This window comes from Bubalus bubalis, chromosome 14 (genome assembly GCF_019923935.1).
Source record: "Bubalus bubalis isolate 160015118507 breed Murrah chromosome 14, NDDB_SH_1, whole genome shotgun sequence".
Classification (NCBI taxonomy): domain Eukaryota; kingdom Metazoa; phylum Chordata; class Mammalia; order Artiodactyla; family Bovidae; genus Bubalus; species Bubalus bubalis.
The window spans coordinates 17,208,126-17,225,511 of NC_059170.1; the positions used below are offsets into that span (position 1 = coordinate 17,208,126).

The 17,386-nt window shown below is 44.2% G+C and overlaps 1 long non-coding RNA gene across 2 annotated transcripts; it reads left to right on the forward strand.

Moving 5' to 3' along the window:
* The first annotated feature begins 1,342 nt into the window (after positions 1-1,342).
* On the forward strand, positions 1,343-14,045 carry LOC102412332. Of its 2 annotated transcripts, XR_006544388.2 has the most exons (3): positions 1,343-7,143; positions 11,740-11,828; positions 13,884-14,045. It is a non-coding gene; the product is annotated as an uncharacterized LOC102412332 (long non-coding RNA). The 2 variants fall into 2 exon arrangements; XR_326949.4 differs by having other exon boundaries at positions 1,343-11,828.
* The last annotated feature ends 3,341 nt before the right edge of the window (positions 14,046-17,386 follow it).

A 17,386-nucleotide genomic window follows, 5' to 3' on the forward strand; every position in this document is an offset into this window, starting at 1 on the left:
ATACGGTCAAAGAGAGAGAAAGACACATAGATTCTAAAGTGATATGTGGTGAGAAGGCCAGAGATATGCTTGGGACATGGGCAAAGCATGGAGCAGCCAAGATGGGTGGTGCAAGTATGAAGCTTCATGGGAGTATCCAGGGAGGTTACTCGTCTCTGCTTCGTGTCTCTGGTTACTTGGAGACATTTAGAGGTGTGAGAACCAATGAAGAGATGATTGCTTCGGTCCAGGTAGAGAAGACAAGGTCTGAATTAGGGTGGGGGCAAGAGTATAGACAGAAGGTAAAAGTAGGAGAAGCTGCTGACCGACTGGTTACTGGGTCAGAGTCTAGGATGCCTTCCCTGTTTGTGTCTTGGGCGGATGGAATACTGAGGAGAAACAGCAGGCTTAGTGGTGAGAAGAGGATTGTTGAGCCCAATTTTGCACAAGTTAAATGAAAGGTGGGCATCCAGGTAGAGATGGCCTATGAGGATCTAGGAGAGAGCTTGGACCCCAGCAGGGATTTGAATGAAAGATTCAGATTGTGACTGATGGCGACTGTAGCCATGAGCTTTGCTGAGCTGCCCTTGGAGAAGGTGGCAGCTGAGAAGAGAAAGGAGGGTCTAGGGCTGAGAATCTTTCCCCTGTTTAAGCATGGACAGAGAGAAAGAAAAGCCCACAGAGGCAAAAGAGACAGCAGAAAGAGAGGGGAAAAGCACCTGGAGCCTGTGTTGGCATGGAAACCCAGGGATGTGGAGCGTTTCCAAGAGAGAATAATCAGTCAACAGAAGAGAAAAGCCAGTTAGATAGGGACGGAGGGCCCACCACACGGAGCAGTTAGGGGCCCCTCAAGCCCCACACGAGCAATTCCTGTGAGAGGTGGGCCTAAAGCCCCCACAAGGTGGGCAGAGCAAAGTGAAAGAGGGGTACAGCAGGCAGCATGGCACCTGTCCTGAGGAACTTGGAATATGAGGGAGAAGCTGCCAGGGTTATGACTTGGGTCAGAGAGATTTCTGGGCTGGGCTGAGAGGAAGGCAGGATTGACGTGATGGAAGAGAGGTTGAAAGGGTTGTCACCTAAAGTCGTCTTGTCTGTGTAAATCAGAGGCAAGATCAAAGAGCATGGATGGCAAAGAGGAAAAATGGCCATAAGTGACCTTGACTAGAGCTGTTTCCAAGAAAGTCTGTCTGCCAGTCTGGAGCTCACAAAGAAGGTGTGAGCCTCTCCCCAGCGGGTAGATGGAGAACTCAGAAAAGTGCAGAGTTCATGGAGCAGAGCCAGACACTGAGCTGTGACCGACATTTCAGGGACGGATGCAGGGATGCTGCTGAGCAGTCTAAGCGGGGCGGGGTGTGGGGGCGGGGGGTGGGGAGAAAGGGCTGGAAAATTGGGGGCCCTGGAAGTCCAGGGAGGAGAGAGCTTCCAGAGGTCAGCATGACCATTAATGTGCCAAAGGCACAGAAGTCAGAGGAGGTGAGAGTGTCCCTGGTCTTTGGGGACCCCGGCCATAGCAGCTTTGGGGTAGGGGGCAAAACCCAACTGGGTGGGGGTGATCTAGAGACTGGCTGAGAAAGCAGGAGGGGAAAGGGAGACCCGAGGGGACAGAAGTTTCTAGAAGGTACTGTCTCATACACATTGACATTTGGTGGGAGGAGGGCTATGCGAGGACACAAGAGCAGGGACAGGTAATGAAGGGGGCCCCTGGAGCAGTGGGATTAAGTGTATAGGTGAAGGGATTAGTTGTGTTGGTGGAAAGGGGCAAAATTAAATCATGTACATTTTACCAAGTAACCTGATCCCTGTGTTTTTCTGAAGGTTGTTTTTCTGCCGAGGACTGACTGCAGCTCTAATTAGCAGTAGTTTCATCCTGCCTCGTGTTTGGGGCTGTGTCTTATTCATTTTTGTACCTTTCGGTACCTAGCAACAGGCAGCGAGCTAGGTAAAGACAGAATAATTATTTCCTGCTTGAAATCAAATGTCTGAAATGGAGGTTCAGAATTTTTTTTTTTTTAAACCACAAAGATTCTGTGACTATTCCCAAGGAATCAACAAACAGGGAAATGAAAGTCAAAGTTGAAGCTGTCTGTGAGGCTGTCTGGGTCTCAGGAAATGCACTCTGCATTCTGGTGTGGGTACTGCTCTTCATAGTTTTTAATGGTGAGGTTGTGATTGTTGTCTCATCTGGTCATTGCAAATCCACCCTCCTGTCCTTCCTGAGGCAGACAGAGACTGCTAGCCCCATTTTACAGAGTAGGAAACTGAGACCTAGAGCGGCAGGATAGAAGGAAAGAATCATGAGCAATGAAGTCGGTGGGGATAGGTCTTGAATACTGCATTCAGGGCTTCACACCACTCCTGGTATAATCTAGCACGTGTGCTCAGGCACTGTGATGTCTGACTCTTTGTGACCCCATGGGCTGTAGCCCGCCAGGCTCCTCTGTCCAGGGATTTTCCAGACAAGAATACTGGCATGGGTTACCATGCCCTTCTCCAGGGGAGCTTCCTGACCCAGGGATCGAACCCGTGTCTCCTGCATTAGCAGGTGGATTCTTTACCACTGAGCCACCTGGGAAGCCCAGTATCTCCTAGACATTGAGTAATTCGAACTATTTCTTCCAAAGTCAAGAAGGAGCCTTGGTCTAACTGGTTGCACTTGGGCCTCATGCCATCGCCTGATAAGAGCTGGGTGGCAAGAGGCGGGGCCTGAAGGAGGGGCCTCTGTGGGTTCTGTGTGAGAGAGCATCCCATGTCGCACCACAGCCATGTAAAATGGAGAACGGGAAATCTCCCTGAATGTAACAAGGGCTGTTAGGGGGCAATAAAGAATGCTGGAAAGCCCGACATCCCCACCCTCGCCCCCAGACATCTACTAAGAAGGAACCAGACAGAGGCAGGCAGACTTGTTTAGGAGGCCGTTGTCCAGATAAGAGTGAGAGAAGTCTGAACTCAACCAGTGGAGAGGGAGTAAGTAGATCCAGAACTTAGAGGAGATTAAAAACCAGAAATGATGATTGGCTTTTAGGAGGAGAGAGAGAGTGAAGACAAAGACTCCTGTGTGTCTTGGGTAGACAGTGGGGAGGCCCCTGGGAAGATGGGGAGTGAGTTTGAGGGGCAAGACAGTGGTCTCAGATACAGCCAAGGGGTCAGGATCATAGTCAGGTGGAGCCCAGCAGGCACTTGAGTCAAGGGTCAGGGGCTCAGAAAAAAATTCTGCTGGGAGTACTGGCCTAAGGCCATGGCCACTCCAGTAACAGGAACCCTGAGAATGAGTAAGATCACCAGAGAAAGAGAATGGGACAGGGCCCAGGGCAGAATCCTACGTTACAGTGACACTTGAAGTACCAATCAAGGTGTGGGTAGGTGACAAAGGAGAAAGAGAAGGAAAGGCTTGAGACATGCAACAACCAACCAGGAGAGTGGGTTGCCATGGAAACCAAGGTAGTGAAGGGTTTCAAGGAGAAAGTAATCAACACTGTCAAATGCAGCAGAGAATTCCAGAAAGATAAAGACAGACCCCCACCCCCACCCCCGCCTTTGGATCTGACGATTAGTAAGCTTTGGATGCCCTCAATAAGAGCATTTTGGGGGAGTGATGGGGCAAAACTTGAATAATGTTGAGATGTGAGGGGGAGGTGAATTCGTCACCGAGAGTTCTTTGAGGAGTCCGGAAGGAAGACTTGGAGACGTGAAGGATGAGAGTGGGGAGGTTGAGCAAAGGGAAGACAGGAGCAAGTTCATAGGCTGATATCCACTCCCAGATGCGATAAGTGTTGTTTAGTGACAAAGTTGATTCATTCCACATATTCTAGTTTACCACCTGTTTGTGCCTGGCAGTGTGCCCAGCATTGTGGATTCTGTTGTGAATGAATTGAAATAGGCAGATTTCTGTTCTCGTGGCATTTATATGATAGTAGGGGAGAAAGATGTGAATCACGTAATCACACACATAAATGTGTAATTTCCAACGTTGACAGAACACACTCTGAAAGAAAGGTAGCAAGTGCTGGAGGATGTACAAGGGCCCCTGCCCCAGGCCAACTCCAGAGGCTTCCCTGCAGCGGCGACACTTGAACCAAGCTGTTAAGGGGACAGAGTTCATGGGACTGAACAGATTCGAGAAGAACCTTCTGGCCAGAGGGACCCACCCACCTGTGCACAGGGAGGCGCACTGAGGCCAGAGAGGCAGGCAGGGCTGGGGGGGCAGAGCTCTGGAGGCCAGGGCTGAGCTCCTGTGTACCTCCCGAGAGTGAGGGAAGCGTGTTCAAGACCTGCCTGAATATTTCCTGTGCTCTGAGACTGGCTGGTCCCTGGAGAAGTCATTAGAGGAAGCACAGGTGGACTTAGGGAGACAAGTTGGGAAGTTTCTGTTGTCATGGTGGACAGGATTTGGACAACACATTCTGGTCGGTCTTGGTGCTGGATGGAAGGAAGATGAGTAAGGAGGGGAGGAGGTGTTCCAGATGACCCCTGAGTTTAGGGCTTGCCTTACTGGTGGTGTGGCAGTGCTTTCCTCAGAACTGGGGAGCCCTACAAAGAAACGAGGTCTGTGAGGCAGACCCCCAAGTCTGGTGGTAGACAGCTGAGACATGCAAGCCAGGAGCTGGGGAGGAAGTGGTTGACTGCGTGGACCTGGAACCCAGAGTGAGAAATCACAGAGACCGTTTCAGTACTCCTGCGGGATCCTGAGTGAAAATGTGAACTGAAGTGGTATCAGGTTTCTGGAGCATTCTGAGGGGATGAGGGAGGCTGAGGAAGAAGAGGCCAAGCATCAACATTTGGGGGCCTGTAAAAAGAAAGATCCTCTTGGGGCACAGAAAAGAAAGGGCGAGAGAGGTCTTTCAACAGAAAGATGGAGTGGTCAGCAGTGGTTATGTGCAGAAAGGTCAGAGGTCAAGGGCAAATCCAGGAGCTCTTCTGAGGTGCAACTGCCCAATCGCCATGGCACCCCTGGAATTGGGCAGTGTAGTGTCCCTCCCGATTGGTACCCCCCCCAGGGCCCATGGGAGACCTCAGGGGACCGTAGCAGAGGCAGCCTGCATAGGGCGTGATTAAGGAGAGAAGTGAGGGAGCAAAGTCTAAGGCCTTTAAATGAAATTTTAGTCTTCAAGGAAAGAGCAATACTGGCATACAGATATTCTGAGGGAAGGGAGCCTGAGTAATGGAGTGATTAAGGATGGAGACAATTAGTGAAATGAGTTCCCACAGGGGTTAGGTTCAAGTGTGGTGGTGGATAAATTAGTTTGGGGCAATAATGTATATTTGACTGAATGGGGCAAAATTTAATTATTTACCTTTTAGACAGTATCTTGATCTCCATGTTCTTTTGGGAGCTTTTATCTGATCTGTGTACCAAATACAGCTCTAATTAGCACCACTTTTATCCTGTCTCAGGGCTGGGATCATGTCTTATTATTTTTTGTGTTTCTCAGCACCTAGCAACAGGCAGTAAGGTCTTTGGGTGCTGAATCAATATTATCTGCCTTGGAATGAAAAATCTGAAGTCAACATTCAAACTTTTTGACCAAAAAGAATCTGTGATAATTCTCCAGAAGTACAGTGTGGGAAAGAATTGGTGTAAAGTCCTGGTGGCAGGAGTATGGGGTGGTGGGGGGTGGAGAGAGAGTACAAGAGTCAGCTGTCTTCATCCTTATACGTTCTGTCCCATTTATGCCTTTCACATTCATCCTCTCATATGAACTTCACCTCCCCCGGAAGAAGGAGAGCATCACCTCCCATCATAGAGGAGGGAGCAGAAGGCAGAGGAGGGGAACTTCCTCTAGTGGTCCAGTGGCGAAGAATCCACCTCCCAGTGCAGGGGATGTGGGTTCAACACCTCAGGGGAACTAAGATCCCACATGCCTCGGGGCAACTAAGCTCACACACCGCAATGAAGACCTAGCATAGTGCCCCCCCCCCAAAAAAAAAAAACAGAAGGAAGTGCCTTGCTGACATCGAGCACAAGTAACAGGAGCTGGATTCAACCTCAGTCCGTCGAAATCACAGTCCTTCTTTCCAGGATCAGGTTGAGCTGAGAGAAAGAGGAAGAGGAATCTGTGAGGTCCAGGTGGACGCCCCACCTGGACATGTGCGGAAGGTTGGAGGCACGCTCCGACAGGAGACCGGATATTAAAGCATCATATCAAACTTCGGTGATAACATCTGCAATGCTAGCACCAGAGCAGATAGCTCATCCGTCTTAAGAAGCCTCTCTACCTCGTGAATGATATACACATTTTATATTTACACTGAAGACTTCTGTATTTTTTTCAATATTTGTCTTTAGACCCATCTTAAATGTATTTTCACGTTTAGTGTGACACAGAGATCTAATTTGATCTTTTTCTGAACGGATAACCAGGTGGCTAAGCACCATTTATTGTTCCAGCACTATCTTTTCTCCCAGTTCCCTTGTCTACACTCTGTTCAAGTCTGTTGATCTGTTTGTCTACTTCTGGGCCAACACCAGATTTTAATAAGCAAAAGCTTTATCTTCCTACCCGATCAGGTAAGTGCCCCTCCCTTCCTGGCCCTTTATTCTTTTAAAAGTATGTTGGTTGTATTGTACATTTACTTTTTCACACATACACTTTAGAATCAGCTTGTCGAAGTTCCATGAAAATCCTGTGGGAATTTTGAGAGGGATTTCACTGAAGGGAGAAATGACATCTTTGGGATACCCGTTCTTCCCATCCATGAACTGGTATCTGTCTCCATTTAATCAAAGTCTTATTTGTTTGGTTTGATTTTTAATGCCTTTTAATAAAGGTTGGTCGATGTTGTCGTAAAGGTTTTTCACATTTCTTATTAGGTTTATTCCTGAGTACCTTATCAGTTGTGTTCTTTTTGTGAATGTAAAAGGCTTTTCTTTTTTTCTTTTTGCTTTCCAAATTTTAATCAATTTACTAATCATGATGCTTCATTCACTGACACACTCTCGGAGTAAATGTGCTTTGTCCCTGGGTACACAAATGAGAACACAGCACACATATAAAGTAGAACTAATTGACTGGAAATGAATTAGAATTTTTGAATTAAAATTTAATTATACAAGTAATACATGAATACATTTTCCTTTCAATAAAATTAGAGTATTACAGATAAAGAAGTCTCTACTGAATACACCCTACTCCCAGCCTCCAGCAAGACCCCTCTCGCCCTGCTGAGGTAACTGCTCTTAGGTTTTTGCTGCTTATCCAAAATGTTTTCCAAAGCCCACTGAAGCGTGTCTTCTGTTATCTTTTTGTGTGTTTGTTTACACAGACATGGTGTGTACAAGCTGGAGGTGTTACTCAGCTTAGCATGCTGTGAGACTCCTGGAATAGCTGACACTGGGCCACAGAGCTCCTTGCCACTGGCAGCTGGTGGCCCTAGCCAGTTACACTGTGTTTGATTTCCTATTTCCTATTGATTGACTATTAAAGCGTTTCCAGTGTCATTCCATTAAGACACACCTGTAAGAGCCTCTTAGGATTGCTCATTTTGCACATGTACAAGTATTTCTCTGGGATAGATACTTAGAAATGGAACTGATGGATTGTAGGGAATGCATATCTTAAATTCTAATAGAGATTTCTAAAAATGTTCTCCATTTGCTCCTTTCTCCTGCTCATAGTGTGTGTGTCCATTTCCCCAGACCATGTCCAGGTTTTCCATTTTTAACCAGTGAAAAATAGTATCTTGCTTTAGTTGGTATTTTTCTTAATTACCTACAAGGCTGAAGTCTTCATGTGTTTACTGTCCATTTTTTGTCTTTTTGCTATTGATTTTTAAGAGTTCTTTATGTATTTGAATATTAATACTTTGTCATGTATATTGCAGATGTTTTCTACATTGTGATGTGTGTCATTTAATTGTATAGTACCTTTTGGCTTAGAGAAATTTAAATTTTGATACAATCAAATTTGTCAATCTTAATGTTATGCCATTTTTGCAGTCTTATTTAAGAAAGCCTTTCCTATGTCAAGGTCATAAATATTTCCTGTATTTCCTTCTCAAAAATTTATAGTTTCTACATACATACATATTTAAGCTCTTATACTATATCTAAAAAATAAATTCCTTATGCACAAATCTTAGGGTCTAACTTTAATCCCTTCCCATTCTCCCTAAATGGATAGGTAATGCTCCCAACACCATTTATGGGGTAATGTATCATTTCTCCACTGATTTAAAATTGCTGCCTCTGCCTGATACTAAACTCCAGTGCGGGTCTATGTGAGATCTCTTTCTTGTCCACTGATGCATTTGTCTACTCCTAAGCTTGATAATATGCTTTGCTAAGTGACGGGACAAATCCCACCCTCTTTGTTGTTTTTGTAAAATTGCCTTGGTCATCCTTGCATATTTGGCCTACCACATGAATTTTTAAATAGCCTGTCAAGTTTCAGGAACAATTTTGCTAGTATTTTAAATTGGGATCACATTGAGTTTTGGATATCTTTGAAGAAAATTGACACCCTTTTCATGTCTGAATCTTTCTACCACTGCTTATTTCTCTGTCTCTCAGTTCTGGTCATCTTTTATGTCTTTCAGGGAAGTTTTATTTATTTATTGTAACTGGAGGCTTTCTCTAGTTAAAATCTTGCATATTTCTTGATAAATTTCTTCCTAGGTTTATTACAGGTTTTGTTGGCAACTGTGAATAGGATCTCCTCTCCCCTTGTTTGTTTGGCCCTTGTTTTTCCATATTTCATTTCAACCTGTTTACTAATCAGTGGGCTTGACTTGCAGGCACACATGCAAAGTGAACATTCTTCCTCCTTGGGCACAAACATGCAAGCACAACCAAACTTGCAGAGCCGGCATAATTGGCTGAAAATAAATTAAATCTCTCCAGATTAGACTTTAATTAAAGAAGTAAAGCATGAATACATTTCCCATTTAAAAGTAGAACAATATGAATGTAATTAACGTTTCCTTTGGTCACTTGAGATCCTGGTCCCTTCCACCTCCACAGAGGTGACCACTGTTCAGAGTTTTATGTTTTGCCTTCCATAGTAAATATATAGATAGTATTGATGGAGGTATTTTCAATAAATTATACCAAGTCATAGGTCTTATACTGTATCCTGCATTTTTCCTTTAATCTTATATTTGGGGGGAGTTCCCCAGGTTAGTGATATAGCAGCTCCTGTTCCTGCTTTTTAACAGCTGTCTGCTTAGTATAGTACTCTTGCTCACAACTGTACTGTTTCCCCTTCTCTGACATCCATAGACCGGGGGGTTCCTCCTCTCTGCCCACTATAATGACGAATACTGCCAGGAACACCTTGGCACCTGCCAGCTCCTGAAATGTTTCTCTAGGGTAGTATCTGAGAGTAGAACTCTAGCCTCTATGGTGGCCACTGTTTCAGTTTTCATAGACACAGCCCAGGTCAGCTTCGAAAGCTGCTGTGCCAATTTAAGATCCTTCCACAAGTAAATGTCAATCTCCCTTGTTTCAGACCATTGACAGCTTGTAAGGCTTATGGATCTGATGGATGATAAAAAGTGGTTTCTTCTTGGTTTCATTTGTGTTTTCCTGGCCACACCATGGCCTCCTCCCAGGTCTCCTGGCCATTCTTATTTCCTCCCTTTGGGGTCATCTGTGCATCTCCTCTGTCCATCTTTCTTCTGTGTTGTTCTTTTCTTCCTGACTTAAAGGATCTCTTAATTTTGTATATTAATTCCTTGTCTACTCTATGCGTTGCACATAATTCTCTACCATCGTGACCCTTGTCATTTTAACTGTATTGTATCTTTCATCATAGAACTTTTCATTTCTATGTCAAATTTAGAATCTCATCTTGCCTTAAGAAGGCCCTCTCTATACTAAGATCACAACCATTTTCCTGTGTTTTTCCTAAAGCTTTTGTAAATTTCCTTCTTGCATATATGTTTTATTATTTTCACATTTAAGTCTTTATTGAATATGAAGCTAATTTTAAGTGTGATATCAGTGCTTAATTTTTTTAAATGTCAAAATTGATAACCAATTTTTTCAATACCATTTATTGGATAACGTGTCATTTCTTCAGTAATTTAAAATTGCTGCCTCTACCTGACACTAAAGTCCAGTGTGGCTTTAGGTCAGAGCTCTTTCTGGTCCACTGATCTATTTGTCTATTCCTGAGCTTGATAAAATGCTTTGCTAAGTGGTGGGACAAATCCCACCTTCTTTGTTGTTTTTGTAAAATTGCCTTGGTCATCCTTGCATATTTGGCCCACCACATGAATTTTTAAATAGCCTGTCAAGTTTCAGGAACAATTTTGCTAGTTTTTTTAATTGGGATCACATTGTGTTTTGGATAAGTTTGAAGAAAATTGACACCTTTATCATATTTGAGCCTTCCCCTCGATGCTCACTGCTGTATCTCTCAATTCCAGTCATCGTCTATGTCTTTCAGGCAAGTTTTATGGTTTTCTCTAGTTAAAGACCTACGTATCTCTTGATAAATTTATTCCTGGGTTTATGAAAGACTTTGTTGTCAACTGTGAATAGGATTTCCTGTTCTCTTGTTTGTTTGGCCCTTGTTTTTCCATATTTCATTTCAGCCTGTTTACTAATCAGTGGGCTTGACTTGCAGACACACACGCAAAGTGAATGTTCTTCCTCCTGGGCACAAACCTGCGAGCACAACCAAACACACAGAGCTGGCATAATTGGCTGAAAACAAATTAAAGTCTTTTCTGATAATACTTTAATTAAGGAAGTGAAGCATGAATACATTTTCCTTTTAAAAGTAGAACAATATGAATGTAACTAAAATTTCCTTCGGCCACCCTCCGAAGTCCTGGTTCCCCTGCCTTCCTCACAGTTTTATGTATCTCCTTCCATATAAATGTAGAGTATTGATGGAGGTATTTTGAATGAATCATCCCACTTTATAGAGATTTTACTGTAAGCTGCATTTTCCCGCCACCATATATTTCTAGGATATACTCATATTGATACAAATAGCCCTTGCCAGTTCCTTTTAGTAGCTATGTTATATTCATTCCCATGAATGGGCCAGGTCTTTCCTTCCTTAAGATCTGTGTACATCTAGTTCTATCTTTTCTTTCCTCCTTCATAAGCAATGCCACTGAAAACAGCCTCACACTTGCCTCTTCTGTAATGTTTCTCTAGGGTAGTGGTTGAGAAATGGCATTTTGCTTCTCAAGGTTCCCACATTTTTAGTTTCAGATATTACCAAAGTGTCCTTCATAATCTCTGTACCATTTACACTTCTGGCCAGAGGGTATGAGAGGATTCCAATCCCCACACCATAAGTAGTTGTTTTAAATATTTGCCAATTTGATGGGTGAAATTGAATCATTTTTTAAAGTTTATACATACTTGTTTGCTAGTGAGATTTTCAGATGTGTATTAGACATTTGTATTTTCTATTTTCTGAATAATCTATTTTTGCTCATTTAAAAAAAATTAGGTTGTTTGTCTTTATCTTACTGATTTTATGAGTCTCCTGATATAATCTGTTAATCTTTTGTGTGTATGTGTATGTGTGTGGGCAGTTATTTATTTCCAGCTTGTCTGTTGCCTTCAGATTTTTTTAGGAACTTTTGTTAGAAGTTATCGATTTTGACATAACCAAATTTATTATTTTTTTTCCTTTATTCCTTTTATTTATAGGTCATGTTTAGGCCTTTCTTACTCCTAAGGTTTAAATATATTCTGCATTCCTTTCTAGTAATTTTGTTTTTCTGTGGGTCTTTAGTGCAGCTGGAATGTATGTTTATGATTGAAATGAGATATGATCTAACCTTTCTCCAAATGTACAGCTGATTATTACAACATGATGGATTGACTAGTTCATTCTCTCCACTGAGCTGAGATGAAACTCCCTCACACACTGAATCGCCATGTCTAGGTAGGTCTGAGGCCCTTGTTCTGTTTCACCCGGCTGTGTATTTCTGTCTGCATCAGACTCTTTCACCATAGCTTTAGACCACCTTTTGGTACCTGTTAAGTGAAATGCTTCATTTCATTGTGCCTCCTTTTCAATTATCTCTGCTAACTATTAACTTCTCTTCATGAATTTGAAAACCTGCTTGTCAAGTTCTGTGAATTTAAAGATTAATTTGGGGGAAATCGACATTAATACAATACTAAGACTCAATCCATGAACACAGAGGAGCCCTACACTTATTCTGATCATCTTCTCTCCCCTTCAGTCCCATTTTATGGTTTTCTTCATAAAGAACCTACCCATTTCCTAATGTGTTTATTCCTATACTTTTTTATTATTGTTGTCAATGAGTTCTCTCTACTTCCCCCGCTTTGTTTTTTCTCTTGCTTGCTACATTTTTTTAAATCTACTAATCACTGTATTTCATTCATAGACACACACAAAGTAAACGTCCTTCCTCCCTGGACACAAACATGCAAGCACTGCCAAACACGCAGAGCTGACATAATTGGCTGGAAATGAATGGGAATTTTTCCAAATTAAAGTTTAATGACACAAGCGCAACATGAATACATTCTCCTTTTTAAGAAATAGAACATTGCCGATGAAGCTCAAGTCCCTTTTGGCCACCCACTGCCATCCCATTTCCTCCTTCTTCCCCCGAGGCTGCCACTGTGATGGGCTCAATGTTCACTTTCTAAAAACTTGTAAATACATAGTAGGTACCCGCGGGGATTGTATGGTATCATTGACTCAAATGATGAGAATTTTATCTTTTCCTTTTCACTTTTCATTGAGAGTCAGTTTTTGTATTGACCTGGATTTTATTGATATTATAGTTACTGAATGGAATGTCAATATCATCCATCACAACGTTAAAGATATGGAAGCTGGGAGACAGCAGCGGAGGGAAGCGGGTCAGAGGACTGACAGGGACGCAGGGGGAGGCACAAGAGCATCTGTGGACACACAGTGGGGTCTGTCAGGAGTGGAGGGGAAGTAGATTTCTTAAAATTAGACCATAATTCAGAAAGATACGTGCGCCCCAGTGCTCACTGCAGCACTGTGTACAATAGCCAGGACACGGAGGCAGCCTAAGTGTCCATCGACAGAAGAGTGGGTAAACAATGGATATTACTTAGCCACAAAAAGCAATGAAATTGGATCATTTGTAGAGACATGGATGGACCTAGGGTCCATCATAGAGTGAAGTAAGTCAGAAAGAGAAAAACAAATATCATATTTGACTTTGTTCAGTCTCTAAGTCATGTCTGACTCTTTGCAACCCCACAGACTGTAGCATGCCAGACTTCCCTGTCCTTCACTCTCCCTTGGAATTTGCCCAAACTCATGTCCATTGAGTCAGTATATTAACACATAAATGTAGAATCTAGAAAATGGTACTGATGAGCCTATTTGCAGGGTGGTACTGATGAGCCTATTTGCAGGGCAGAAAGAGAAACACAGATGTAGAGAATGGACGTGGACTCAGGTGGGGGAGGGGAGGGCAGAGTGGACTGGGAGGTTAGGATTGACATGGCTGATGTACAGTGACCACCGTGTGTATAACAGGTAGCTAGTGGAAACCACCGTAGAGCACAGGGAGCTCAGCTCGGGGCTCTGTGGAGACCAAGATGAGTGGGATGGGACGCGTACATACAACTGATTCACTTCATTGTACAGCAGAAACTGCACAACATTGTAAAGCAGTTATCCTCCAAAAAAAATAAAAAGATAACCAGCAGAAATATTTGACAGCTTTGGTGGGAGAATCAAGGAGGGAGGGGAGCAGCTTCCAAGTGACCCAAAGCCTCATCTGCCACATGGGACATTAGTGGGTCTTATGAACTAGAAATCGGGTGTCGTAAATGCTGGTCCAAGAACTCTCATGACCCAATTTTGACTAGGGTCTTGTTCAGGGACATTATGAGGCAGCTTTAAGGAAGCACTTTCCTCCCTGATTAAAGAGATGCATCTGGAAGGCTTTATTGGCCCTGCCCCTTCCTTTCCGCTTAGGTGCTGTTGGGTGAAAACATGATGCTTGGAGCTCTGACAGCCATCTTGTGACCAGGAGGGGAAGGCCAGGAGATGCAACTCTGTGCTGACTCCAGCTTGAACACCTGGCACCACTGACTTCTGGACTTTCTTTGAAATAAATAAAATGTTCTTATTGTTTAAGTCACTCTTGGGTGTTTTGTTAGCTGCTGGTGAAAGCAGCCTTCCTAATACAAGGGATCTAAGAGCTTCTTAGAGCTGGGATGTGACCCCAAGGAGCAGATCACATATTTTGAGGTGAGAGTTTGGGGATGGGGAGAAGGCTGCTCTTCTATCTTCTTGGTAATATGTGGACAGTGTTTGCCTCTGGGTACTTTGGGTACTTAGCAATTTTCTAAGATGTCCACAAATTACTTTTGTAATTACAGAAATGCAAAGACCCAAATTCTTAGGAGATGACACTGAGAGAGATAAATTTTAATACAGGAAAAGGAAGGGCCCAGAGCTTAAAAGAAACTTCCTAGGTAAAATCCTAGGTAAAGAGTTGGATTCAAAAGATTTGAGAGCTGCAAGATTGAGGGGAGGGCAGTGGAGCAGGCAAAGTGGGCATGGATCTCATCTCTTACCGGGTCCCTGTATGGCCAGCAGCCTCCGTGGGATACACCAAGGACAGAAATGAGTCCAGCATGGGTGGAGCACACAGGTTTGGGGCGTGAATGCAACTGGAGGGAGAGCAGTGACTCATGTGTCAGGCTGAGGAGTTTGGGCTTTTATCCAAAGACTGCCACAGCTGTCCAGGTGAGAAGAGATGCAGGGCTGAGCTGAACCACAGGGCAGGTGGGGAAGAGGTGGATTCAATATACAGAGGTAGAGGGGCTTCTCTGGTGGTCCAGTGGTTAAGAACCTGCCTTGCAATGTAAGAAACACAGGTTCTGTTCCTGGTCCAGGAAGATCCTGCATGCTGCAGAGCAGCTAAGCCTACAGGCCACAGCTATTGAAGCCTGTGCACCTAGAGCCTGTGCTCTGCAACAAGAGAAGCCACCGCAATAAGAAGCCCACTCACTGCAACTAGAGAGTAGTCCCCACTTTGAGCAACTAGAGAAAGCCTTCAGCGACGAAGACCCAGTGCAGCCAAAAATATATTTTTTTTAGAAGTGAGATGGTTAAAAGAGCAACATTAGAGGTAGAAATAGGAGGCTTGAGTCTGACAAAGCACAAGAGATGAGAGAGAAAGAAAAGTTGAAGACGGCCCCAGTTTGCTGGCCCAGAAACTGCCACAAACAGAGCCTTGCCAAAATACAGCTTCTTTTATTTCTCCATGATCAAGGTCACTCTTACCTGCACCCCTACCCCTTTCTGTTCAGAAGCACAAAATCTTTTCAGTTCAAGGTAAATGCAGTTGCATCTGGATGTTTCCTAAGTCTCTCTTAAGTAGATTCTTGGTCCGCTTCCAGCTTCTCTGCTTTCCACTGCTCCTTCCCTTCTCCTGAGGGTGCATCATGTTCTGGGATCTCCTGTTTTGACCTGGTCCCAGGACGTGCATCTGATCCTAGATCACAGGCTCTATCAACTGCCATCCTCTGAACCAGCACGTTACCCCTGAATCCTTGTCCTGACCACAAAACATTTTTAAGTCCACCAGCTGTACTCACCGGCTATACTATGCCCTCATCATCCCTACCTTGCCACAAGGACTCACAGGACTGTGGAGGACATCCCAGGCCCATCTGTCAAACACCTCCTCCCATCAGGGCTCTCAAGCTCTCCAGCCCTTGCTGGGAGGTGTTGGTTTCCTGGGAAATACCATGAGAAACCAGGCAATATTCCCTCCTACTCTGGGATACTCCCAAATTTCTTTCAGGAGATGTAGCATCTACTGTTAGTTCTGTCTCCATGTGATTCCCCTCCTTCCGCTAGATGGTCAGAATTTTATTCCTTCCAGGCAGAAGGACAGCTTCTGCATTATCCCTGTTTCATGTTCATGGCATCAGTTTCCAGTTCTGAGTCCCCTGAGTTCTTTTCTGTTTACAAACCATTGACCACAACCAAACACCCTATCTCTGTTGTAGGTTTCAAGAGACTACTTGAAACCGTTGACTTTCTTTCTCATTGCCTTCATGCTGTCATAACCCAAATCTTCCCCCAAAGCTGCGACTGAATGCAGAGAGGGTGACCATGGAAGCTAGTTTCCAACGTGGCTGCCAACAATTCCTGCCTCCTCGTATGCACATACTACTCACATCAAGAAGCAGGGTCTACTTTCTCTCCCTGTGAATCTGGGCTGCTCTTAGTGTTTACTTGGCCAACAGAACATTAGGCCGATGGCAGAAAAGACATTCTGGGACTTGTGAAACTAGGTCATTAGGAGCCTTGTAACTTCTGCACAGGCTTCTTGAAACACCTGGTCTCAGGACATTCCCTCTTGCAACCCAGCTGCCATGTTGTGAAAAGTCCAACCCATATGAATCCATATGTGAGCACTCTGATCCACAACCTTGGTTGCCAGCTTTGTGAATCTTGCTCAGTAAGCCCTGTTGAGCCTTTGATGACTTGAGCTCCAACTGCCTTCTGCCTGCAACTGCGTAAGTGACTTTAAGCAAGAACCACCCAGTTGAGCCCTGTCAATCCCCAGAACCATGAGAAATAATAAATCATGCCTTTAAGTAGGTAAAGTTTGGGCCTGTTTGTTATGCATCAAAAGAGTGACAGGTAAGGAAGTATGTGGGGGAACACATTGAGTAACGTATAGAATAGTGTCCAGCAACACATCGTGTAAGTGGACCATTATAATACAGCATGGTAAGTGCAATCATGGAACATAGATATGTACAGAACTTTCCAGAGCAAGTGACCACTGCCTGATTTTTTAAAGATGTGTAGGAATGAGCAAGCTACAAGGGATCGGAAGGACATTCCAAGCAAAGGAAGCAGCAAAGCAAAGCCCCAGGAGTGAGGAGTAACTAGAGTGAGCTTGAGGGCATTTGGTGCTCCTGGAATACGAGAGAAGAAAGTGAGAATGTGAGAAGTGGATTGAAGATGTGAACAGAAATTAGACCCCTCAGGGCCGCGGATGCCCTCCATATCAAGGAGTTTGGACACCATCCTGCAGCCAGTGGGTGCTGTTTTCACATTGGTGATATGTTCAGATTTGTGGCATGGGAAAATCATTGTGGAAGCCCTGTGAAGGCTAGATTTGGAAAAGTGACAATCTCCAGCTAAGGAGATCAATTCAGAGATTCTGGTCATGGTCCAGGCAAGGTAGGATGAGACCTGACCTGGAGCAAGGGCAAGAAGGATGGACAGAACCTGGAAACTTTTAGAAAAGAAATGCACAGTGATTGTTAGCTGTCGGGATGAAAGTGAGGGTAGAGCTAAGGGGGATGCACATGTGTCTTGGGTGGGACCCTCCATGGATGGTGGGGGGCAGGGATACTTGGGAGGGGAAACAATATGGGGCCAGTTTGAGGGGTATAACAATGGGCTTAGTCTCAGGTAGAGCTGTTTGGGGCTGGGGGCTGCAGCCT